The sequence below is a fragment of the Musca domestica genome, unplaced genomic scaffold (genome assembly GCF_030504385.1).
Source record: "Musca domestica strain aabys unplaced genomic scaffold, Musca_domestica.polishedcontigs.V.1.1 20, whole genome shotgun sequence".
Classification (NCBI taxonomy): Eukaryota; Metazoa; Arthropoda; class Insecta; order Diptera; family Muscidae; genus Musca; species Musca domestica.
The window spans coordinates 12,915,004-12,942,595 of NW_026712250.1; the positions used below are offsets into that span (position 1 = coordinate 12,915,004).

The following is a 27,592-nucleotide window of genomic DNA, read 5'->3' on the forward strand; positions in this document are numbered from 1 at the left end:
AAGAAGTATCAATTTCTATTGTCATTTAACTGCCAATGAACTTGTCAACCAGATGTGCAATCTTTGGTCTATTTTACGAGCCCCATCATCATCATCAACGGCGGCAGTCTTTTGCAATGGCCGTTATTGTTTGGCCTGTGATTATTATTTAATAGTGGCTATAGTATAATAATAGCAGGTCAGCCACCTTGTGTGTGTGTGAGGGGCCAGGGGAATACGAGATTGATCTCTATTGGAAATGTTAACCGTTTAAATGAAATTCAATTGAAAACAGAAGCCAAGCCATGGCAGGCCAAAGAGCCATTTACAGGAAACGGAAATAAACAACGGGAAAATGCAATTTAAAACAATATTTTAAATTAAGTGCACGCCACACATACACACACACCAAATTAAAAAAAACATTGTCACGCCAATGTTGTTGACAATTTGGATTTGCCATGAGGTGGTTTAAACCAAAAGAGTAGCAATCAAAAGCTAATGTTTTAATTTGAAAAGTTGTATTTTGACATTTTTTTTTGTTTAGCCATGGCTCTAAGCTTTTGATGGTAAGTTGTCTTAATTATGGCTCTAAGATGACAACATTTTAAAAATAATTGCCTTAAGAAAAATGCGTGAGCAAATCCCATTAATTTGTTGGCGATTCAATGACAAGTGTAATACCCAAACACAACAACAACAAAATAAAATAAAAATCAAAACCAATGAAAAATAATTACTTTATTTTGAGGAGATTGGAATTCATTATCAACAAAAAAAAAATAATATCTCGAAATAAAAACAAATTTCTAATTATAATTTAATGTGTATCAATTATTTGGTGATTTTTTTTTTTTAAATTAGCAACGGAAATGAACAATTTTGTCTAGGATTTTTTTTTCTAAGAAAATAATATTTTTTTTCTAATGTTGCGGAAATTGATTTAACACTAGGTAGACTAATTTAGAAAATTTTTAAATTTTGTTTTGGACAAAAAAAAATGAATATTAAAAAAAAAATATTATTTTAATTTTTTTGCCATTTTTTGGGCCATTTTTTCAATTTTTGGTATTTTTTGACTGAAGACTACATTTTAGAGGAAAACTGCTAAAGAGGGAAATGTTCTACACCGAATTCTACTAAAAGTCTCCAAGGAACAGAAATCGGTAGCTACAATAGATATACAGGAAATCTTGCAATTAAATGAGGGTATGTAAACATACAATTATTTGGTCGAATCTGGTGTGTGACAGTGGCACTTGTAATACAACTAAATAAAAATAGAAAAATTCTAAATATTGCGGAATAGTTCTAACACTTGGAAAACTAATTTAGAAAAAATTTAAAATTTATTTTCAAACCAAAAAATATATTTAAAAAAATTGAAGAGTTCTACCCAAAAATAAACATTTTGGTCAATTTTTCAATTTTTATTATTTTCTGACGGAATGCCACATTCTAGAGGAAAAGTACTAAAGGGGGAAATATTCTACACCGAATTCTACCAGAAGTCTCCAAGGAACAGAAATTGATAGCTACAGCAGATATACAGGAAATCTTGCAATTAAATGAGGGTATATAAACGTACTTTGATTTGGTCGAATTTGGTGTGGCAATGAGAGTTGCCATAAATATATAAAAAAATTGTATATAAAAAAATAAAAATGTTCTAAAAATTGCAGAACAGTCCTAACTCTTGGAAAGTAATTTTTAAAAAAAATTAAAATTTATTTTCAACGCAAAAAAAAAATATTTATAAAAATTGGAGAATTCTACCCAAAAATAAAAATGTTTGGGCGATTTTTTATTTTGGTATTTTTTGATTGAAAGGCTCATTTTAGAAGAAAAATGCTAAAAAAGGAAATGTTCTACAACAAATTTTACAAAAAGTCTCCAAGGAACAGAAATCGGTAGCTACAACAGATATACAGGAAATCTTGCAATTAAATGAGGGAATATAAACGTAAACGATTTTTTATTTTGGTATTTTTTGCCCGAAAGACTCATTTTAGAAGAAACCCGCTAAAGGAGGAAATGTTGTATACCAAATTCTGCTAAAAGACTTTCAAGGAAAATAAATCTGTAGCTACAATAGATACCAAAAAATCGTGCCAACAAATAGAGGTATATAAACAAGAAATACCTCGCTTTGGTCGAATTTTAATTTTTTTTGCCCTTTATGCCATCAATTTTAGTTTTAGAGCTTCGATACCAATGAGAAAAAGATTTTACATCAAATTTTACTATGGGTTGCCAAACAACAAAAATCCATAGCTTTAGTAAATGCCAGGATAATGACACTATCAAATTTGGTATATAATGATGGCAACATTTTTGGGGGGAATTTGGTATTTTTGGTCACTTTTACAGCCAATACTTAATTTTAGACGAGTGGTGTCAAACAAAAGAATATTCAGCATTAAATTTTACTAAATAACATTAAAAGAAGAAAGTCTTTTGTTAACCTTATGGAGAAAACGAAACTATTGATCTGAAGAAAAAAGGTTCCTCTTGGGCGACTTTTTTAATTTCGTGGTTTTAAACCTGAATACTTCATTTTAGGGTAAGACTGTTAAAGAAGGGAATATTCTACATCAAATTTCACCATAAGTCAGCAAACAAATGAAATCTGTAGCTTTAATTCTTAACAAGAAAATAGCAGCATACATTTGGGGTTAAATGATAAAATTGTTAATTTCTACCAATTTTGAATTTTAATGATTTGGTCCTTAATACTTCATTTTAGGGGAGTGTGACCAAAGGAGATTTTATGCTTTATCAAATTTCACTATGGGTACCCAAATAATGGAAATCTGTAGCTAGAATTTTTAACAAGAAAAATAAGGCATACATTTGGGGATAAATGAAAAAAATAGTTAGTTTCGACAAATTTTTGCGTTTTACGATATAGTCCTCAATATTTAATTTTAAGGGAGGGCCGCTAAAGAAGATTTTATTCTATATCAAATTTCACTATGGGTATCCAAATAATGGAAATCTCTAGCTTTAATTTTTAACACGAAAATAGCAGCATACATTTGGGGTTAAATGAAAAATAGTTAATTTCGACCAATTTTGAATTTTTGCAATTTGGCCCTTTGAACTTAATTTTAGGGGAGAGTGACTAAAGGAAATTTTATTCTATATCGAATTTCACTATGGGTACCCAATCACACAAAATTTGCAGGTATAATTTTTAATAAGAAAATAGCAGCATACTTTTGGGGAAATATGGAAAAATAGATAATTTCGGCCAATTTTGGATTTCTCTGATTTGGCCCTTAATACTTCATTTTAGGGGAGGGCCATCAAAGGAGATTTTATTCTATATCGAATTTCACCATGAGTCACCAAACAAACGATATCTGTAGCTTTAATTTTTAACAAGAAAAATGCGGCATACATTTGGGGATAAATGAAAAAATTTTTCATTTCGACCAATTTTTGATTTCTACGATTTGATCCTAAATACTTCCTTTTAGGGGAAGGCCACCAGGGGAGATTTTATTCTACATCGAATTTCACTATGAGTCACCAATCACACGAAATCAGTAGCTTTAATTTTTAACAAGAAAATTGCGGCGTACATTTGGGGATAAATGAAAAAATAGTTAATTTCGACCAATTTTGGAATTTTATGATTTGGTCATTAATACTTCATTTTGGGGGAGTGTGACCAAAGGAGATTTTATTCCTTAACAAATTTCACTATGAGTTACCAAACCAACGAAATCTGTAGCTTTAATTTTTATATAAGAAAATTGGGGCATACATTTGGGGATAAATGAAAAAATAGTTAATTTCGACCAATTTTGGATTTTTATCATTTGTTCCTTAATACTTCATTTTAGCGGAATGTGACGAAAAGAGATTTTATTCTTTATTAAATTTCACCATATGTCCTCAAACAACAGAAATCCGTAGCTATAATTTTTACCATGAATATTTTAGTATCAACTTGGGATTATGAAAAAAAAATCATTTATTTTTGGGTCAAATATGACTTTTGGGGATTTTCTCCTTAAAAACTTTAATTTTGGTGGATTGTTCCAAGAGAGCCTATGTTCTTCGACAAGTTTAAGTGAAGGTTCCGGAACAAAAATAATCTCTAGCTATAATATTTATCACAAAAACTTTAGTATCAATTTGTGCATTAATTAAATAAAAAAATAACTAGAATTTTGGTCATTTTCCAATTTAATGGTCTTTCCGTCAAAATTCTTCATTTTAGGGTAATACTGTCAATAGGAAAAATGTTCTCCATCAAATTTCACTATGAGTCACCAAACAAACGAAATCGGTAGCTATAATTTTTAACAAGAAAATATTTGCATTAAATTGGACTTAAAAGAAAAAAAATTTCGACCAATTTTTGATTTTTATAATTCGGTTTTTAAGAGAGTACCGCCAAAAAAGAAAATATTCTTTATCGAATTTTACTATATTTTCCTAAATCACAAGAGTAAATAGACCGTGAACCCTCTCAAAAAAATCCATAAAAATTCAAAATCCAATAAAAAAACGTCGTAATTATTTTACATGCAAAAATTAATTGCTTGGAAATTGTGGGCCAATTATTTTGACCAAAAAGCTAAATGTTGTTAGCCACCAACACACACAAATTGCTGTAATTAGATTTTCAGTTCAGTTTTCATATTTCTGTTTCTTCTGATCCGTAATAAAAAATTATAATTTATGCTAATGCATTTAAATATTGTTTTTTTCTGGCCACTTGTGTTGAAAACACTCGCGTTTTCTCTTAACCACGTTTTTTGTAAAACCAAAAATAAAAATATCTCAGGCCAAATGAAAACATGTAATTAAATAAGCAAAGAAGGCAAGTCTTTATGGCCATCATCGTGTCTGGAGCAGTGATGAGAGAAGAAAAAAACCATAAAAATTAAAAACAATAAATTACTCGAACAAATGACCCAATAAAATTTAAACGAAAACTGAGTTAAGACACACGAAGTAAAGACGCTGAGCCATGTTCGGCATAAAGAATCGAAAGAAAAAAACAAGGCAATATTGAAAATATTAAACGAAAGTTTGTTTTTACTTATCTCTTTCAACTATTCAAAGAAGAAAGTCCCGGCTACGAAAGTCATCAATTGCTCGAAGAATTATTGAATTATTGCTCTGTTCCTGAACTGCAAGAATGTAAAACATTTTACTACGATTTTCCCTTTATGATATCGACAAAACAATTGCAAAACCTGTAGATTCTTGGAGGACATGGAACAGAAAATATTTTACAGAAAATTTTATAGATAATGAATTTTTCATAGCAAAAAGTTAATCGATGACAATAAAAATTTGATCGATAACTACATTCTCTCTTTAAAAGTTAATCTACAACAACTCTTTCCAAATAATTAGTGATCGATAACGACTTTTTCATTGAAATAGTTAATCGATAACAGTTTTTTTTCTATATAACTGTTAATCGATAATAATTTTTCGTATAGAAAAAAATAGACATAACAACTTTTTCTATAGACAAAATAATCGATAGCAACTATTTCCATAGACAAATTTATCGATAACAATTCTTTTCTAGAGAATAGATTTTTGACTTTTTTAAGGTTAAGTTCAATGATAACGATAGTTTGTATTAAAAATTATTTCGATAACAAACATTGCATTGAAATTTAAAAAAAAGTTTATCGATAACCGCTGCTTTCCTTAGAAAAAGCAATCGATTACCTTATCCTCTATAGAAAATGTTATCGGTAACAACTTTCTTCAGAAAAAATATTCCGATAACTACTTTTTCTATGGAAAATTATTTTTCTCTCCAAAATTTAATCGATAATGGCTCTTTCCAATCAACTACTTTTTCTTTAAAATAGTTAATCAGTAGCAGCCTTTTTCTGTTTAACTCTTGATCGATAACAATTTATCGTATAGAATATAAAATAGAATAAATAGAAAAAACAAGCATAAAATATTTTTCTAAAGGAAACAAATCGATAACAATTATTCAATTAACAAATTTATTGAAAAAAAATTTGAATGGTCTATTGATAACAAAATTTTCTATTAAAAATTGTTTCGATAACAAAAATTCTATTTAATTTTTTCAAAAAAAGTTATCGATAACCGCTTTTTTCTTTAGAAAAAACAATCAATTACCACATCCTCTATAGAAAATGTTATCGATAACAATTTTCTCTAGAGAAAATATTCTCGATAACTTATTTTTCTATGGAAAATGGTATCGATAACAAACTTTTCTTTACAAAATTTAATCGACAATGGTTCTTTCCAATTAACGGTTTTTTTTAAATAGTTAATCAGTAACAACCCCTTTCTGTTTATCTCTAGATCGATAACAATTTATCGTAAAGAAAAAACAAGCAAAGAATATTTTTCTAAAGGAAAAATAAACGATAGCAACTGTTTCCATAGACAAATTTATCGAAAAAAACAATTTGAATATTTTATCGATATCGTCTTGTCTATACAAAAGTCTTTCGATGACAACATTATCTATAGAAAAATTATTTCGATAACAAACATTCTATTAAATTTTTTCAAAAAAGTTTATCGATAACAACTTTTTCTTTAGAATAAAGCAATTGATTACCATATCCTCTATAGAATATGTTATCGATAACAACTTTCTTCATAACAACTTTTACTCCCCAAAAACGACTTTTTCTTTCAACTGTTTCCATAAACAAAATTATCGAAAGAAAATTTGAATAGTTTATCGATATCGTCTTGTCTATACATAAGCCTTTCGATGACAAAAAAATAAAAAAATATTTCAATAACAAACATTCCATTAAAATTTTTCAAAAAAGTTTATCGATAACAACTTTTTCTTTAGAATAAAGCAATCTATTACCATATCCTCTATAGAGAAAGTTATCGATAACAACTTTATCCAGAAAAAAAATATTCTCGATAACTACTTTTTCTATGGAAAATTTCATCGATAACAACTTATATTCTTCAAAATCAAATCAACATTTTGTACTTATAAAGATATCAGAAATAACTATTTTATAAAGAAGTAATCGATAACAATCATCTTCTATTGAAAAATTATTCGATAATCAATTTTTCGTTCGAATATGACATCGATTTTCAATAAAAACTTTTGCCATGGAAAAAGTCATCGATAACAACTTTTTATATGGAAATATTTTTAACCAAAACAATTTTTTCCAAAGAAAATATTTCCGATAACCACATATTTAATGGAAAATGCTATCGATAAAACTATTTTCTGTGATGAAGGTTGTCGATTACACCCTTCATTGTGGAAAAAGGTATGGATGCAGAGAAAGTTTAAAAGAAAACTAATCGATAACAACATTTTTTAATTTCCTCGATGAGAACTTTTTCTATGGGAAAAGTCGCTGATAACAAGTTCTTCTCTGAAAAATATATTCGATAACAATTTTTTTCGTAAAAAATGTTCTCGATTGCAATTTGGTTCAATAGAAAATGCTTTCGATAGCAATTTTGTCTATGGAAAAACTATTCGAAAACTAAAAGTAATCGATAGCAATTTCTTCTATGGTAAAAGTCTCTGATATTTACTTTTTATTGAAAACGTCATCGATAACCATTGTTTTATAAACAAATTTAAAAAAAATGTTTCTATGAAAATTTATCGGTAGTAATAATTTCATTCTCAAGTAGAAAGATAACAACGTTTTACGAAATTTGGTCGATTACAGTTTTTTTCTCGGCATAATAATTGATCGATAACATATTTTTATTGCAAAAGTTGATCAAAAATGCAAAGAAGTGTATTCCATACCATTGCTTTCGGTAAAATCATGTTCGATAACAATGGTTCAATGGTAAAAATGTTCGATAACAATATTTCTTAAAAAAAACTGGATCGATAATAATGTCTAATATAAAAATCTTGATCAATAACATTTTGTTTTTGTAGAAAACCTAATCGATAACAATGTTTTCTATGAGGGAGATTGTTCGATAACAAGGTTTCTGTGAAATCGTATTCGATAACAATGATATATCTAGAAAACATATACGATAACAATTTTTTTTTTTAGAAAGGAGAATCGATAACAACATTTTTTTATTAGTTGATTATAGAAAACATATTCGATTTGTATAAAAAATATGTATCAATAACAAGGTTTCCGTTAAAAAAAAAAAAGTCGATCCGAAATCTTATTTTGAACTGTAATTTTTTCCTCGGGTGTATCTGCACTCTTTATTGCAAAGCGCTCAGGTTTGTTTTTTTTTTTTCTTTAATTCTTAATTAAATAATTGTTCAATCAAGCAGAAACTTGAGACTGCACCAAATTAAAGAAATATTTTGAAATTCTTTGCAACAACAAAAATGACGATGACACGGTTTGAAATTACAAAAACCAATTTAAAATAAAATGTCTTAATGGTCTATTAAATTATTAAGGGAGCCCCTCTTTTTTTCCATTGACGGTTTCAGTGACAATTTCTTAAAGCACAAAAACAACAACATTCATTCAAGTTGTAATCGGTTTTTTTGGGGGGGAGGGGGGGAGGAATAATGAGGTGCGGCATTGGTGGGCCAACTTTAAACGCCAAGAATTGCATAAATTGTCATTGTAAATAAGGTCGGGCGGAAAAGGAAGTCAAGTCACAGTAACTAACTTCGACTCGGCTCGGCTTGTCTTAGGCCATTGGGTCTCTTTACAAGTTATGCTTGATTGATATGTTTGTTGGGCACTTAAGTTTTATGGCAATCGGAATTTTTTTACATTGAAGTTGTAATGGGTGCCATGTAAACGGTTAGGTTTGCTTTATCGGTAGGTTTGTGATGCGGAGGAAATCGATATGGGTCAATAATTTACTTTTACTTTAGTTGTGTTTTGTTTTTACTTTTTGTTTTTTCTTTGACGTTGCATTTGCTTGGCTAACGGGCCACATGGGCAACACGGGCTGTAAAATCATTCATTGTTATTGTTTCTCTCCCTCTCACTCTCTCTATCTCTAAAAAACAAAAAAAACTCATCGTCTTAATCCAATTATTTTTTTCTACTACCATCACATTGTAATTAATTTTAAACAATTTGTTGGAATTTAAACTTTATAAACTTCATGGAATTGATGGTGAGTTATAAAAAGGGTGCTCGTATTTTGGAATGATAAAAATTATTTTTTTAAGAATACAAATGGTTATCGATCAACATTAATATGGAGTCATTTTATTATTGTTTTTTCTTTCTAAGAAAAAATAGTTATCAATGACTTTCACGATAGAAAAATTATTATCGATTACTTTTTCGATAGAAAATCGGTTTTTTTATAACTTTTTCTATGGAAAAAGTTGTTATTGATGATTTTTCTTTTTCTATGGAATGACCTTTTCCATGGATGAATGTTTTATCGATGACTTTTTCCACAGAAAATATGTTATCGTTGAGTTTTTCTTATGGACAAATATGTTATTGATAACTGTTATCGATAAATTTTCCCATGGAATCGATCGATTTTTTCCAAAGAATAAGTCATTATCGACGATTTTTTTTTATAAAAAAAATTGTTATCGATAATATTTTTCATAACAATAGTTATTATCGATCTTATTTTTCATAGAAAATGCGTTATCGATGACATTTTCAATGAAAAAGTTGTTATTGATGACATTTTTTGAATAAAAGCGACGTAATCGATAACGTTTCTATAAAAATAGCATCAATGGCACTTATCTTTTCTATGTTAAAAATTTGTTATCTTTAATTTTTCTCTAATTATCGATCGAAAAATTCTTTCCGATAGAAAAAGTTGTTATCGATGACTTTTTCTATAGACAAAGTATTTATTGATGAGATTCTTCATAGGAAATAAAGTTATCGATGATTTTTAATATATATAAAATATTATAATTGATGATTATTTCTATGGAAACAGTTGTTATCGATAAAATTTTTAATGAAAACATGTTATCGGTGACTTTTTCTTATAGAAATTGTTGTTTTTGATGACATTTTGTGAAGAAAGAAAGGTGTTATCCATGACCTTTTCATAGAAAAAGTGTTAACAATTATAAATTAAGAAGATAAGAAAAGTTATTATCGATAAGTTTTTTTATAATAAATATTGTTATCGTGGAGTTTTCTTTAGAAACAGTAATTATAGATTACTTTTTTATAAAAAAGTTGTTATCAGTAGCATTATCAACAGGAAAAATGTAAATAATGACTTCAGAAAAATTTGTAATGGATCATTTTTTAAAACTGTAGTTATTATCGATGACTTTTTTCATAAAAAAGTTGTTATCGATGGCGTTTTCTACATAAATAGCTGTTATCGGTGACTTGTTTCTATGGAAATATTTACTTTTTTGGATAGAAAATATCATTATCGATGATTATTTCTATAAGAACAGTTGTTATCGATGACATTTTCGTAATAAAAAACTGTAATCAAATACTTTTCCTTTAGAAAAAAGTTTATCGATAATTTTTTTCCATAGAAAATTATGGTAAACAAGGCTATTTTCAGAATGCTATTTTCATGGAAAAAAGTAGTCGATAAGTTTTTGTATCGAACATTTATTATCGGTTAGTTTTTTCTAAAGAAAAGAATCTTATCAATCAATTTTTCTGTAGAAGAAGTTATTATCGAACACTTTTTTCTTAGAGAATGTTTTTATCGATAGCTTTTTTCATAGAAAAAGTTGTTATCGATAGCTTTTTTCATAGAAAATATTGTTATTGATTAATTTTTCAATAAAAATGTTGTTATCGATTATTTTTCTATAGAAAAAAGTTTATCGATAATTTTTTCGCATACAAAATGATGCTAATCAAGGCTATTTTCATGGAAAAAAGTAATCGATAAGTTTTTGAAATGTTGTTATCGATCAATTTTTTTATAAAAAATTTTTTTATCGATAACTTTTTCTATGGAAATAGTTGTTTCCACAGGAAGAATATTTTATTTTTTCATATAAAAATTATTGTAGATCAATGTTTCCATAAAAATATTGTTATCGATAACTTTTTTCAAAGAAAAGGATGTTATCGATAATTGGAAAAAGTTGTTTTCCACAGAAAGATTATTTATTTTATTTATTTTTTTCATAGAAAAAGTTGTTATCGATAACTTTTTCCCAAAGAAAAGGATATTATCGATAATTTTTTTCTATGGAAAAAGTTGTTTTCCTCAGTAATATTATTTTATTTTTTTCATAGAAAATGTTGTTATCGATCAATTTACCTTAAAAAATGTTGCCATCGATAACTTTTTCCAAAAAAAGGATGTTTTTTCCAGAGAAAGATTATTTTAATTTTTTATTGAAAAAGTTGTTATCGATAACTTTTTCCCAAAGAAAAGGATATTCCCGAGAATTTTTTCTATGAAAAAAGTCGTTTTCCACAGGAAGATTATTTTAGGTTTTCATAGAAAAAGTTGTTATCGATCAATTATTCATTAAAAAATGTTGTCATCGATAAACTTTTACAAAGAAAAGGATGTTATCAATGATTTTTTATACGAAAAAAGCTGTTATCGATCAATTTTTCCATAAAAAATTTTGTTATCGATAACTTTTTCGAAATAAATAGATGTTATCTATAACTTTTACTACGGAAAAAGTTGTAATCGATCAATTTTTCCATAAAACATTTATTATCGATAACTTTTTCCAAAGAAAAGTATGTTATCGATAATTTTTTCTATAGAAAAAACGGCTATTGATCAATTTTTCCATAAAAAAAATATTGTTATCGATAATTTTTTCCAAAGAAAAGGATATTATTGATAATTTTTCTATGGAAAAAGCTGTTACCGATCATTTTTTCCATAAAAATATTGTTATCGATAACTTTTTTCAAAGAAAAGGATGTTATCGATATTTTTTTCTACGGAAAACGCGGTAATCGATCAAATTTTTCATAAAAAATGTCATTATCGTTAACTTTTCCGAAATAAATAGATGTTATCGATAATTTTTTCTACGGAAAAGCGCTTTTCCATAAAAAATGTTGTTATCGATAACTTTTTCCCAAAGAAAAGGATGTTATCGATTGTTTTCCCTACGGAAAAAGCTGTTATCGATCAATTTTTTCATAAAAAATGTTTTTATCGATAATTTTTTTCCAAAGAAAAGGATGTTATCGATTGTTTTTCCTACGGAAAAAGTTGTTATCGATCATTTTTTCCATAAAGAAATGTTTTTATCGATAATTTTTTCCAAAGAAAAGGATGTTATCGATATTTTTTCAAAGAAAAGGATGTTATCGATAATTTTTTCTATGGAAAAAATTGTTTTTATAGGATGATTATTTTATTTTTTCATAGAAAAGGTTGTTATCGATATTTTTTCTGTAAAAATCTCAATACAAAAATGAAATAAAAATGTTTTCTGTAAGTATTTCCATAGAAGAGCTATTCATCACCCCCAAATGGCTCCCCTCTCGAATGCATGCATATGGACATCTTTTGTTCAAGATTATTTCCAATTATGCTTTAGTTGGTTCGCCTCGTCTTCTCCAGCCTCAATTGTTAAATAAATGGATTGAAGATGGTTGGATGGTTGAGTGATGTTATGGTATGTCGGTGGTGGGCTTTGTATGGATGCACTTGTTTGCCGCTGGCGTTAATGGCCATAGCAATGATGTGCAGCAATCATCACGTTTTTTTGGTAGAAACTAATTTCTTCTTGCACTGCTGTTGCTAGAAGCTCAAGAGTAACTTTCACGCTTTCATTTGTTTATGTTTTGTTTTGAATTTGTTATTATTTTTTTGTTTGTTTTTTTTTTTTTTACTTAGAAAAGAAATTCAATAAAAATGTTGATAATTGCAGACGGGTAGGCAGGCAGGCTGACAGACAGGTTATATGCCAGTGTGTTTTTGTGTTAGAAATATGAAAGATTTCAAAACAGTTGTTTGGGGAGAAATTGATTCTTGAAATGAGGTAATCCCACTGGGCCTGCATTGAATATTAAGCCCATGACTAAATTTAAAATTAAGTGGCCAATAATTTTTCTTAAAAAAATACTTCCTCTTAGTATTTGGCAAAAATGTTAATTCAAATTCATTTCGAATCTCTCACACCCATTCTTTGATAATATCCATGGAATTTGAATAAATTTTTTGCCATTCATAAACCCCATGTAGCATTTAAACATTTTGCTATTATTATTATTATTTTTCTAAAATCATTTAAAATAATTATGTGAAATTATTTGTTCGCTCATTGTTCACAGTTCCGAAAAAAAAGTCACAGCCACGATTTCATGGCACGGCACAGAGAATTTTTTTTTTTTCGATTAATTCATTTCCTTTGGCTTGAATGAAGTCATAACTCAAAACAACGACACAACACAAACACAGAACAACAACCAGCCAACTACAACAAGTACCTGAGATCATTTTTCAAAATTTTGCAATTGCCGCTTAAATTTTGAAAAGTTAGATTTGACTTTGAGATTGCAAATCTAAATTCCAAGTGGAAAATAAAAATAATTTAATGCAGTTTTAATTTTTGTTTTTTTTCTGCTTGGCATTGCATTTTACACATTTGAGTCATAAGTGGCTCAAGTGGCACAAGAACAATAAAGAATAGTAGGACGAGTAGAGATGACATAGATATGTAAATATTTTGCATACACCTCTCTCTCTCTCTTCAAAATGATTGCAATGGTAATTATTTTGAAGAGAGAGAGAGAGAGAGAGAGAGGAAGTAATACAAAATTCAAAAAAAAAATAACTTTTCTCCAGACATCTTCATTCCATCGTTTTATTCGATAACACTGTTATCGACCATATAAAAATATAAAAGAGGACATTTTTTAACTAGTCCAGCAAAACATATTTCTTCAGAAAACACGTTAATGAAAAAAACCAAATAACTTTCCTACAGAAAGCTTTATTTCATTATTTCATTCGATAACACTGTTATCGACTATTTGAAAAGTCAAAAAAATAATATTTTTTGTAAACCAGACAAGCGAAACATATTTCTTCAGCAGAAAAACTTTTCTTAAGGAAATGTTGTCCGATAACATTGCTATCGGTCCGGGTAGGTAATGAAAAAGCAATGGCTGACCAATTTTTTCTATCGATAATAACTTTTTTCTTAGAAAATATCATTGATAACGACAGCTTTCTTAGGAAAAGACACCGATAACAAATTTTCTGCGGAAAAAAGTAATGGAAAGTTTTTCTGTAGGAAAGCTTGTTATCGATCGATTTTCTATGGAAATAAGTGGTTATCGATAAATATTTCTATTAAAAGCAAATGTTATCGAACAACTTTATTATGGAAAATGTTTTTATCGATTAGTTTTTCAATAGAAAAGCTTGTTATCGATCGATTTTCTATTGATAAAGTGGTTATCGAAAACTTTTTTTTTCTACAAAAGTAGTAGTTATCGAAGAACTTTTTTATGGAATGTTGTTAATGATCAGCTTTTCAATAGTTTAATTTTCAATGGAAAAAAGTGGTTATCGATAAATTTTTCTATAAATAAATGTTGTTATCGAACAACATTTCTATGGATCAAGCAATCAACTTTTCTATGGAAATTGTTCTTATCTAACAAATTTCCAAAGGAAAAAGTTTTTTTTTCGATCAGTTCTTCTGTAGAAAATATGCTATCGATCAAATTTCTAATGAAAAAAGAGGTTATCAATAATTTTTTCTATAAAAATCAGTTGTTATCGAAAAAATTGTTTTAAGGAAAATTTTTTTATTGGTTAGTTTTTTTTTCTGTAGGAAAGCGTGTTATCGATTGATTTTCTATGGAAAAAAGTGGTTATCGATAAGTTTTTTCTAAAAAAATAAGTGTTATCGAACAAGTTTTCTATGGAAAGTTGTTAGTAATCAGCCTTTCAATAGATAACCTTGTTATCGATTAATTTTCAATGGGAAAAAGTGGCTATTGATAAATTTTTATATGGAAAGTTGTTAGTGATCACTTTTTGAATAGAAAAGCCTGTTATCGACTAATTTTTCTATAAAAACTTGTTTTTATCGAACAACTTTTCTATGAAAAAAATTGTTATCGATCAGTTTTTCTGTAAAAAATGTGGATGTCAATAAATTTTTCTATAAAAAAAGTTTTTTTTCGTATAACTTTTCTATGGAAAAATTGTTAATGATTAGTTAATAATATTATTAACTATGTTAATAATGATAGAAATGCTTGCTATCGATTATTTTTTTTATTGAAAAACTTGTTTTTCTGTAGGAAAGGAAGATATCGGTAAATTTTCTAAAAAAAAAAATTTTATCAAACTTTTTTTTAGAAACTTTTTTTTAGAAATAATGTTATCGATCAGTTTTTCTGTAGAAAAGGCGGTTATCAATAAATATTTCTATAAAAAACCGTCAATTATTTTTTTATTAAAAAATTTGTTATCGATCAATTTTCTTGTAGGAAAGGTTTTTATCGATCCATTTACTATGGGAACAAATTGTATCAATCAATGATGCTAAAAGAATATTGTTATAGAACAATTTTCCTATAAAAAAGTAGCTGTCTATCAGTTTTTATTAAAAAAATAAATTGTGTTTCTATCGAAAAGTAGTTTTCGATAACAATTTCTATAAAAACAGTTTTTATCGAACAACTTTTCTATGAAAAAAAAAATTGTTATCGATTAGTTTTTTCTGTGGAAAAGGTTGTTGCCGATAACTTTTCTATGGAAAAAGTTGTTATCGATAAATGTTTCTAAAAAAATTTGTTATCGAATGACTTTCCAGTGAAAAACGTTGTCATCGATCAAAGTTTTCCAAAAAAAAAATTTTATAAAAAACAGTTGTTATCGAACAACTTTTCTATGGAAAAGTTGTTATCGATGATTTTTTTCTGTAAAAACAGTTGTTATCGAACAACATTCCTGCGGAAAAGTTGTTATCAATCAAAGTTTACCAAAAAATAGTTGTAATCGATTTTTTTTTTCTTTAAAAAAAACACAGTTGTTATCGAACAAGTTTCCTTTGGAAAAGTTGTTATCTATGATTTTTTTCTATAAAAAACAGTTGTTATCGAACAAATTTCCTGTGGAAAAGCTATTATCGATCAAAGTTTTCTAAAAAAGAAGTTGTTATCGGTAATTTTTTCTATAAAAACAAATGTTATCGAACAACTTTCCTATCGAAATTTGTAATAGATGATTTTTTTTCTATAAAAAAATTGTTATCGATACATTTTACAATAAAAAAATTAAATTTTATCACCAAAAAATCACTTATTCACTACGTTTTTTGAAGTAGTCATCGGGAAACAAAATTCTCTAATGAAAATTTTATTTTTATTCCCCACAAAAATTCCCCAACATTTCCGAAGCCTCTTAACCGACTTTTGTTTTAAATAATCTTGAGAATATTTCAATTTTGTCTTTCTATTTTTTTATTTTTGTTTTTTTTTTTTTTTTTTTTTTTCTTATTTCTCTATTTTTTGAATATTCTAATGACTGCTGTCTAGAATTTATCATTATTGTTCTTCAGATTTTTTTCTCTCTCTCATTACAATAAATTAAAAAATTCTAATGTTAGCTTAGACTGCCAATTTATTTGTGGATAAAAAAAAAAACCTGAGGGTATGTTGTCATCATCATCAACTGCTGTTGCTGCTGCCGCTGCTGCTTCTAAACCGTTCATCTGGCATTAGCTTGGCTTAAGCTAAATGACTTCTCTATGATAAATAGTTATTTAAACCCTCATTCATTCGTTCATTCAGAAAAATATTTTCGTAATAAATTTGTTGTTGTTGTTGTTCGAGTGAGTGAGAAACCAAAAAAAAACGTTACTTTTGTTCTGCTTGCGAACATAATGAACATTCTTGTTCAAATTGTAAGCTGGAGATTTGAAGAGGTGATTGTTTTTATTTTTGGCAAAAACAAAAAAAAAACCTCAAACAAAAAATTGTTGTGTGTGCCAGAGTTGATGTCAACAAAAAAAAAAATAAAAAAACACAACTGATGGTCGTTTGTGGTACACACCTTAAAAATTCCTATTTACGTTTTAAATTTATTATTACCAACAACAAAAAACAAATAGCATCAGCATACTTGAATGGATGGTTTTGGGGTATTAAAGTCATGTTTTTGTGGGGATCAAGAACTTTGAAGATTTCTATGCCGCGTTGAAAAGAAAAATATTTTTTTTTGCATGTGTAAACACGCGTTTAGGCAGCATCGCATAAACATGTGTTTTATGGAACGTTTTTCATTCGGATTTGCAATGAAAATTCATGGATTTTATTTTAGTGGAACAGAAATACAATGAAATAGTGTCGTTGGTGATCTATAAAAATCTGCTTATGACCCCTACTACAAATTTTTGGAACGTTTTTCTTTTAAGTTTTCACGGACGAGGACGAGACTAGGTGTGTCTGGTTACTTTTCCAGCAACTTCTTTCTGAGAGAGTAAGGTAGTTTTATTCTCTTTTGCAATGAAAATGCGAAAAGTAAACAGACGCTATTCCTGCAGAAGCTTGCAACTAATCAGCTGATTTGTCAAAACAAACCAATTTGTCCCCCATAAGGAGAATTAAAACAAAGGAAGCAATACTAATTTTACAAGTTTTTTAAATAAAAATGTTGGAAATAGTCTTTTATTTTCTTATTACATATTAACATTTACGTTTTTCACATTTTGTAAAGTTGTTCTCCAAAAACAATTAGTCTTGCTAATTCCAAACCAATATTTTCAAATTAAAATCACAAAAAGAAATAAATAAACAATAGAAAACATCTGATTGAATGTCGATGAATGAGAAGAAGAAGAGTTGCAAGAGATTACAAGAAGAAATTTTTCCAGCAAGAATTTGGAAACTCTCACTGAAAGAACTGTCAAAATTTCTCTCTCCAACCGCTCTCTTTTGCAGAACTTTCGGGTTAACAGACGACTTCCAGTAACTATTTGTAACAATTGTTACAAATTTTAGGGTAACCAGACACACCTACTGTTTCGTCCTTCAGCTCCGTCCATAGACGAGGGGTAGGCAGTCTCATTCTTCAGCTCCGTCCATAGCCAAGGGCAAGGCAGTGTCATCCTTCAACTCGTCAACAGACGAGGGCGAGGCAGTGTTGTCCTTTAGCTAGTCTATAGATGAGAACGAAGGCGAGAGAGTGTCGACCTTTAGCTCATCTATAGACGAGACGAGGCAGGCTCGACCTTTAGCTCGTCTATAAACGAGACGAGGCAGTCTCGACGCTTAGCTCAGCTATAGAGACTCCTTCTTCGTCTATAGGAGTCTTTATAGACGAAGAAGGAGTCTCTATAGCTGAGCTAAGGGTCGAGACTGCTTCATCTCATCTGTAGACGAGCTAAAGGTCGAGCGGCCCTCAGCTCGTCTATAGAGAATCCTTCGGACCTCAGCTCGTCTATAGACAATCCTTCGGACCTCAGCTCGTCTATAGAGACTCCTTCGGACCCCAGCTCACCTATTGAAACTCCTTCGCACCTCAACCCGTCTTAGAGACTTATTCGGTACTCAGCTCGTCTACAGAGATTCCTTCGGACTTCAGCTAGTCTATAGAGACTCCTTCGGTCCTCAGCTCGTCTACAGAGACTCCTTCGGACCTCAGCTCGTCTATAGAGAATCCTTCGGACCTCAGCTCGTCTATAGACAATCCTTCGGACCTCAGCTCGTCTATAGAGACTCCTTCGGACCCCAGCTCACCTATTGAAACTCCTTCGCACCTCAACCCGTCTTAGAGACTTATTCGGTACTCAGCTCGTCTACAGAGATTCCTTCGGACTTCAGCTCGTCTATAGAGACTCCTTCGGACCTCAGCTCATCTATTGAAACTCCTTCGCACCTCAACCCGTCCATAGAGACTTATTCGGTCCTCAGCTCGTCTACAGAGATTCCTTCGGACTTCAGCTAGTCTATAGAGACTCCTTCGGTCCTCAGCTCGTCTACAGAGATTCCTTCGGACTTCAGCTCCTCTATAGAGACTCCCTCGGCCCTCAGCTCGTCTATAGAGACTCCTTCGGTCCTCAGAGACTCTCTCGACCTTCAGCTCGTTTATAGAGACTCCTTCGGCCCTCGTCCCTCAACTCGTCTATCGAGACTCCCTGGCCCCTCAGCTCGTCTATCGAGACTCCCTGGACCTTCAGCTCGTCTATTGAGACTCCCTGGGCCTTCAGCTCGTCTATCGAGACTCTTTCGGCCTCATCCTTCAGCTCGGCTATAGAGTCTCTCTCATCCTGCATCTCATTTAGAGAAACTCCTTCTTCCCTCAGCTTGTCTTTAGGGACTTCTTTTTTCAATGAAAAATGATTTATTATCCGCTATCAGACGATAAAGGGTTTTAATCCCCTCCACCATTTGGAAGAAACTTAAAAAAAATTCAAAAGATTACGGCGGCTATACGAAGACGTCGACTTGCATACAAAATTTTTAGGTATGTAGATTTTAATATGCGACGTCAATCGGAGGTTATTATGATATGCGTTTTTTTTTTTTTTTCAAAATTGTTTACAAATTTCAATAATTATTCATTCAACATTTTCAATTCCAAAATCTGTTGAACATTTTATTGTCTCAGCAGCTGTGTCGATGCGACTACCTGTATTCTTCTACCATGCTTTAATCTCTATTCCTGTGTTTTGGAACGTTTTTCTTTTAAGACTTCACTTTTGGAACGTTTTTCTTTTAAGACTTAATTTTTTGTGGTTAGTTTGGAAAGTGGTTTGTCTCCACGTTAAAAATTGCCTCTTGATGGAACGTTTTTGTTTCGGGACTGTATTTTTTTTTTTGCTTTAGCTTCAAAATCAATTATCGCTATTTTTAAGGGCATATCATGGTAGAAGAATACAGGTAAACGCATCGACACAGCTGCTGGGACAATGAACTTTCAAACCGATTTTGAAATTGAAAAATGTGAATGAAAAAATATTGAAATTTGTAAAAAAATGTTGAAAAATACTTATCATTACAACCTCCGATTTGCATCGTATAAGAAAACGTATAAAAATCGAATCATTTTTGACAAAGCACTTAAAAAATGTTGACATATCAATGTTCCCAAGCGTTAATGCATCTACCTGTATTATTCTACCATGAAGGCATATTAAAAAAATCCTTTGGAACCTAAAACTACGTTTACACTTATGCTCTGTTGCAGAACCTTCAAGAATCGATATTATAAAGGAGAAATCGGTTGTCGTAGTAAAAATAGTACATAATCGATCTGTTCCAGAACCTGCAAGAATCTACTACTTTTTTTCGATATCATAAAGGGAAAATCGTTTATCGAAGTAAAAAATTGCACATTCTTGCATTTCTGGAACCCAAGACCAACTGCCAGCTTCTGGATAAGAGTATTACTAAATCAATTTGATTTCTTTTGTCAATTCCACTGTGTATACATCAAATCAAATTGACTCTGAAAACCAGCGGATTTAATTTGACGTATACGCAACGGAATTGACAGTTGAAATCCACTGAATTTGTTATGTGTGTGTACGGCGTTTTCCTTGAAGTTTTTCCATAACTTTTTCTAATTCTCCATAGCAATTCCATTTCAAATCTGTAAATTATCCAATATTAGTTCATTCCTGCATAATTTATTTTCTCGAGAACAATATAAACATACAAGTTTATTTTGTAAAAAAAAAATAGACAAATAATAAATTTAAATATATCTGTCGATGTTTTAAGCCTTACGCCACCCGTATTTACATATGACTGTACATAGCATTTTTTTATTGAAATTTTATGCATAGAATTTCAAAAAAAAAAAAAAATAGCAAAGTGTCTCTACGACAGCTTCGAAGATTCAAGATTTCTTGGCATTATTTTTTTTTGTGCAATCCATTGAGGAGGAGAGTCTCGTTCGGACAGGTTTTAATGGCAGGCAGCAATTTTGCAGACATGTTGCTTTTGCGTCGATTTAACTGGTTTCGAATTTTTTTGTTTCTTCGTTTCGTTTTTTGATATTTTAACAGTAAAATATTGCAAAAATTTTGCCAGCAACAGGTGGAAACTGGATTTGCTGGTATCGGCAGCAAAACACACAAGCCATTAAGATAACAATTTTTTTTTTAATCTTGTCTAGATGTGCATACTCCAAGCAGCAACTTGTATCGCGAGAGGCCTTAAGAAATATTTCAATAATTTGTAATGTTTCTTTTTTTTTTACAAAAAAAAAGAAATAATAAAAAATAATTGTTAATATCAGGAAACAACTATGGCCGAAGTTTAGTGGGAAATTTTTTTAATTGAGAAAAATTTTGAAATGTTTTCTTTAAAGTTTTTAGAATTTGACACAGTTTTTTTCGAAATTAAAAAATTTATAAACATGGTGATGATGATGCTAATTATGGATCATGGGTGGGATTGATTAATGACCAACCCAGCCATTAGTGGATAAATAAAAAATGCTATTTTGACAAAAGAAAAAAAAAAAACCTTATAAGACATACGAATACGAATATGTAAACATCTATGTCCAATCCCTAATGGCTGGACCTAAATAAAATGAATAATTTATTGAACCAAAATAAAATTAAGACATATATGGAAAGTGAAAAAAAATGTCAGTTCATTTTACAGAAACAACTATATATTTTGAAGAAGAAGAGAAGAAGACCATGGTAGAAGAATACAGGTAGATGCATCAACGCTTTTGATAATTGATATGTCAAAAATTTTAAAATATTTTTTTTCAAAAATAAGTAAATTTTTATAAGTTTTCTTGTACAACACCAACCGGAGGTTATTATGATATAAATTTTTCAATAATTTTTACAAATTTCAATAATTTTTCATTCACAATTGTCAACTTCAGCAGCTGTGTCGATGCGACTACCTGTATTCTTCTATCATATATATCTATCATATATATATATACCTATATGTGTGTTAATATGCCATTTTTATTTTAGCTTTGGAAATGTCTTGTACTTGTCCTGTGGAACGTATTTTTTAGGACTTCACAACTGAAGGAAAAATTGGAATCATGGTAGAAGAATATAGGTAGACGCATTGACACAGCTGATGGGACAATGAAGTGTCAAACCAATCTTGGAATGGAAAATGTTGAATGAAAAATGATTAAAATTTGTAAAAATTGAATTGAAAAACGCGATAACCTCCGAATGACGTCGTATGAGAAAACATATAAAAATCTATTTATATTTGAAAAAACATTTAAATTTTTTGACATATCAATGCTCCCAAGCGTTGATGCATCTACCTGAATTCTTCTACCATGGGAATATTGATATGACAAAATTTTTACAATATTTTTTTTCAAAAATAAAAATAAATCGGAGGTTGTTATGATATGCATTTTTCAACAATTTTAACGAATTTGAATAATTTTCATTCAACATTTTCAATTTCAAAATCGGTTTGATTCTATATTCTTCCATCATGATTTTGGCATTAAATTTGGCAATCATACATGTGGTATGGAACGTTTTTCAGAAAGTGGTTGATTTCCCTTATTTAAAAGCGTGTTTATACCATGGTAGTTGAATATAGGTAGACGCATTGACACAGCTGATGGGACAATGAAGTGTCAAACCAATCTTGGAATGCAAAATGTTGAATGAAAAATTATTCAAATTTGTAAAAATTGAATAAAAAAACGCGATTTATAATAACATCCGAATGACGTCGTATAAGAAAACATATAAAAATCTACTTATATTTGAAAAAACATTTAAAAATGTTTGACACATCAATGTTCCCAAGCGTTGATGCATCTACCTGCATTCTTCTACCATGGAAATATTGATATGTAAAAATTTTTACATTTTTTTTTTTTTTGAAAAATAAGTAGATTTTTATAAGTTTTCTTATACGACACCAATCGGAGGTTGTTATGGAATACATTTTTCAATAATTTTTAAAAATTTGAATAATTTTTCATTCAAAATTTTCAATATCAAAATCGGTTTGACAGTTCATTGCCCCAGCAGCTGAGTCGATGGGACTTCCTGTATTCATGATTTTAGTCAAAAAAAAACGTTTTATGTATTCTCACCCTTAGTTCCAGCACACGCATATTTCTTTGGGAATACATTTCATTTAAAAAATTCTCATTCCGTTATTATACCCTCCACCATAGTATGGAGAGTATATTAAGTTTGTTATTCCGTTTGTAACACCTCGAAATATACATTTTAGACCCCACAAAGTATATATATATTCTTGATCAGCATAAAATTCTATGTCGATATCCGTCCGTCTGTGGAAATCATTCTAGCTTCCGAACGAATTGAGGTAGATTGATAAAACTTTACTCAAATGTATACTATGTCTGCGGGACTTTTGGTATTGAAAATGAACCATGTGGGTCCATGTCTTCGTATAACCCCCATATAACGATACCTCCCGATATTCGGTATTTTGATGATTTTAGCGACATTATTCACCGGAATTCTTTCAAAATTGGTATTTGATGTTCGTAGTGGATACTACAGCCTTCGGCATAAAATTATCCCTGTATGTTTACGTCTTCCTATAGCCCCCATATAACGGTACCTCCCGATATTCGGTATTTTGATGATTTTAGCGACATTATTCAACGGAATTCTTTCAAATTTGGTTTTTGAAGTGCGAAATGGATACTACAGCCTAAGACAGAAAATTGTCTGTGTAGGTTCACGTCTTCGTATAGCCCCCATATAACTGTACCTCCAGATATTTGGTATTTTGCTGATTTTTGCGATAATATACATCGGAAGGGTTTCAAATTTGGTATTTGATGTTCGTAGTGGATACTGCAGCCTTCGGCATAAAATTATCCCTGTATGTTTACGTCTTCCTATAGCCCCCATATAATGGTACCCCCCAATATTCGGTACTTTGTTGATTTTAGCGACAGTATTCAACGGAATTCTTTCAAATTTGGTATTTGAAGTTCGTAATGGATGCTACAGCCTAAGGCAGAAAATTGTCTGTTCAGGTTTACCTCTTCATATAGCCCCCATAAAACGTTACCTCCCGATATTCGGTATTTTGATGATTTTTGCGATAGTATACATCGGAATTGTTCCAAATTTGGTATTTGAAGTTCGTAATGGATACTGCAACCTTCGGCATAAAATTATCCCTGTATGTTTACGTCTTCCTATAGCCCCCATATAATGGTACCCCCCAATATTCGGTATTTTTATGATTTTAGCGACATTATTCAACGGAAATCTTTCAAATTTGGTATTTGAAGTTCGAAATGGATGCTACAGCCTAAGACAGAAAATTTTCTCTGCAGGTCCACGTCTTCGTATAGCCCCCATATAACGGTACCTCCCTATATTCGGTATTTTGATGATTTTACCTACATTATTCACCGATTTTTTTTAAGTTTCGCATTTGAATCTGACAAAAGTTACCTATACAGGTCCATGTCGTCGTATAGACCCTAATGTAACAGCCGCATTCGGTATTTTTAAGATTTTAATAGAATTTGTAACAGATTTTATTGTTTTTGAGAATTGCGAAATTCCTTCCAAATGGTGGAGGGTATTCAAAGTTCGGCCCGGCCAAATTTCATTACATATCATATTTTTTTGGATCCTTGTTATAATTATATCCTGCCTTAATTAATTCCCTTTGATTCCCACACACACATTTGATGTGGAACGTTTTTCATTTTAGATTGCGCTTTTTAGGGTTAACGTTGATAAATAAATTATCATTGTTTTTTTTTTTTTGGAATGTCTAGGAAAATATTTTAAAAAAACCTCAAAGAAACTTACCTTTTTTACCGAACCTCGTTGAAATATGAAAAATATATTTTGTATTTATAATCCCAAACAAAATAATAAGGCTTAATATCGTCGACACTTAGTTCGTTTTAAAACTGTAATAAAATCAAGATAAGAGGAGATTTACTTTACACACAATAATAAATATTTTGAAAATAATTAATAATTCAGTATTTTTTTTAATTTTCAATTTTTTTTTTTCAAATTCTTGCATTAATATGTTTTTTTCTAATTATAAAAGGTATCAAAAGGTTGGGTGGGGGATTTTCAACAAGCTCTGGTAACACACAGTTTAAACATAGTAATTAAAATCGTTTCAACTTCTTTTTTGTTTGTTTTGTATTATTTTTAGGTTTTGAAACTTGAAATCACCAACAAAACAAAAAATAAACATTAATCAATTGGTATTTGTGTTTTGTTGTTGTTGCTTTTTTGTATTTTCTTTTATGGGAGCATTTGAAAATCTTTCACTTTTTTAAGAGGCACCACAAAGACGGCTTGTCTGTGTTTTAGGGACAAGTTATTCAAATTAAAAAAAAAAACATCCACGAAAAATAGAGAAGTCCATTGGTATTTTATTGATTTTTTTTTTCAAGATCCACTACAACAACAACACGACAATCAGAAAAAAAGTCGAAAAACCGGACTCACAGTCAAGTCAGTTAAACACAGCAACTAAAACGTTTTATTCTCCCCAAAAACTAAACCAAATTAAACCGAAAATCTTTATTTATTTGTTTTTTTTTTTATTTCTTCTTTTTCCGTCGCGATATTCAATCCCGCTTTTTGCTGAACGTTCTTCAATGCTCTATTGACAAGTTCTGTGCAATGCAGTTCCACAATTCGAATGCAGCAGCTAGTTTACAAAAGACAATCCAAACGACGACCATCCGAAGAAACCACCTCCAAAAACGACAAAGCCAACAACAATTTTGCAACAACAACAAAAAAATAGACGTAACTAACGTTTACAAAAGCGCATGCGTTTCTGGCTCCCAAAAACAAAAATGTGTGATGTTCGTTGCGTGGCTACAAACGAAGACTACCACCAGCTTTAAGACATTCACCAAGTCATAGCTCAAACAAAACCCCAAGATATGCAAGTCGAATGGCTCTTGGAATTTGTTCTCTCTCGCTCCTCATTTTTTTCTGTTAAAGCTTTTGGGTTAAGCAAAAGCTTAAAAATAAACGAACTATAGACCAACACGAAGAAGGCTAGACACTCGAAGAAAAAAGTTAGTTAAAGTTTAACAATTGTAAGTTTTTGATGGAAGAGTATGGGGAGGCGATCTTCCATGGACAAACTGGAAAGAGGAGAGAGAGAGAGAGAGCGAAAAAGTCTTCGATAAGCCAATTTAAAAGAGAGTCTCTAATTGGGGACGACTACTTGTTAGAAGACGGCATTTTTAAATATTCAAAAATAATGAGTATTAAATATTTTGTACAATATCTCTGGTACTTGACAAGCTATATCCACCAAATCTATGTAATTTGGAAGTGTGCTCATTTTTCTTTCTATAATACTTCACTACTTGAATTTATTCCAAACACTTTCAAAGTTATGGCCCCGAGAAAATGCTTGCTCAAAAATTGTAAAGTTCTAAGAAAATAGAGCACATAAGAAACTGTTCCGATATCTCGGGTATTTGAACTGTTTTATTTACTAAATTTTTATTTTTTCTAAAGGTGAGACTTTCGTCTTTCAAAAAATGTGTTACTTCTTGAAGTCGTCTTCTGCGGTTTAAAAGTTATGGCCCCTAGAATATGATTGCATAAACTTTTTCAAATGTTGCGAATTTTGAGTATGAAATATTTTGTACGATATCTCTGGTACTAGACAAGCTACTTCCACCAAATCTATTTTTGTTTGGAGGGCGATCACTGCTCTTTCTATCAGACCTCAATACATGAAATTATTCCGAATATTTCCAAAGTTATGGCCCCGAGAAAGTGATTGCGCAAAAATTATAGAGTATTATGAAAAAAGAGCACATGGGAACCTGGTCCGAAATCTCTGATATTTGGAAAGTTTTAGTAACTAAATGTTTATTTTTTCTAGAGTTAAGACTTCCTTCTTTCAAAAAATACCTTACTTTTCGAAGTTATCTTCAGTAGTTTAAAAGTTATGGTCCCTAGAAAATGATTGCACACACTTTTTAAAAGTTTGACAAAATATGAGTATGAAATATTTTGTACGATATCTTTGGTACTAGACAAGCTGCATCCACCAAATCTATTTTTGTTTGGAGTGTGATCATTGCTCTTTCAATCATACTTCACTGCATGCGATTATTCCGAATATTTCCAAAGTTATGGGGCCAAGAAAGTGCTTGCTCAAAAATTATAAAGTTTTAAGAAAATAGAGCACATGGGAACCTGCTCCGATATCTATGGTATTTGAGCAGTTTTACCAGCTAAATGTTCAGTTTTCTAAAGGTAAGACTTCCTTCTTTCAAAAAATAGCTTATTTCTTGGAGCCATCTTCAGCGGTTTAGAATTTATGGCCCTAGAAAATGATTGCACGTAGTTTTTAAAAGTTTGACAAATAATGAGTATGAAATATTTTGTGCCATATCTCTTGCACTTAACGAGCTACATCCACGAAATCTATTTTCGTTTAGAGGGCGATCATTGCTCTTTCAATCATACCTCACTACAAGAAATTATTTCGAATATTTCCAAAGTTATGGCCTCAAGAAAGTGCTTGCTCAAAAATTATCAAGTTTTTAGAAAATAGAGCACATGGGAACCTGTTCCGATATCTATGGTATTTGGACAGATAGACTAACCAGACTTTAATTTCTCTAAAGTTAAGACTTCCTTCTTTCAAAAAATAGTTTACTTTTTGAAGTCATCTTCAGCGGGCCATAGAATATGATTGCGGACATTTTTTTAAAAGTTTGACAAATTATGAGTATGAAATATTTTGTACGATATCTCTGGTACTAGACAAGC

General features: G+C 30.2%; 1 protein-coding gene across 2 annotated transcripts in view; it reads right to left on the reverse strand.

Annotated features, from left to right (window-relative positions):
- The window catches only part of LOC101890285 (short-chain dehydrogenase/reductase family 9C member 7), a 61,763-nt gene extending 36,028 nt beyond the window's left edge, over positions 1 to 25,735 (reverse strand). Inside the window, exons 1-2 of one of the 2 annotated variants that reach the window (XM_059122457.1) lie at positions 25,604 to 25,735; positions 24,629 to 24,732 (exon numbers count right to left, since the gene is read on the reverse strand). The gene's annotated coding sequence lies outside the window, so the exon portion shown is untranslated. Of the gene's footprint in view, positions 1 to 24,628; positions 24,733 to 25,288; positions 25,532 to 25,603 lie in introns of those variants that run through there. The other variant, XM_059122458.1, reaches the window with a different exon arrangement.
- Between the last annotated feature and the right edge of the window lie 1,857 nt (positions 25,736 to 27,592).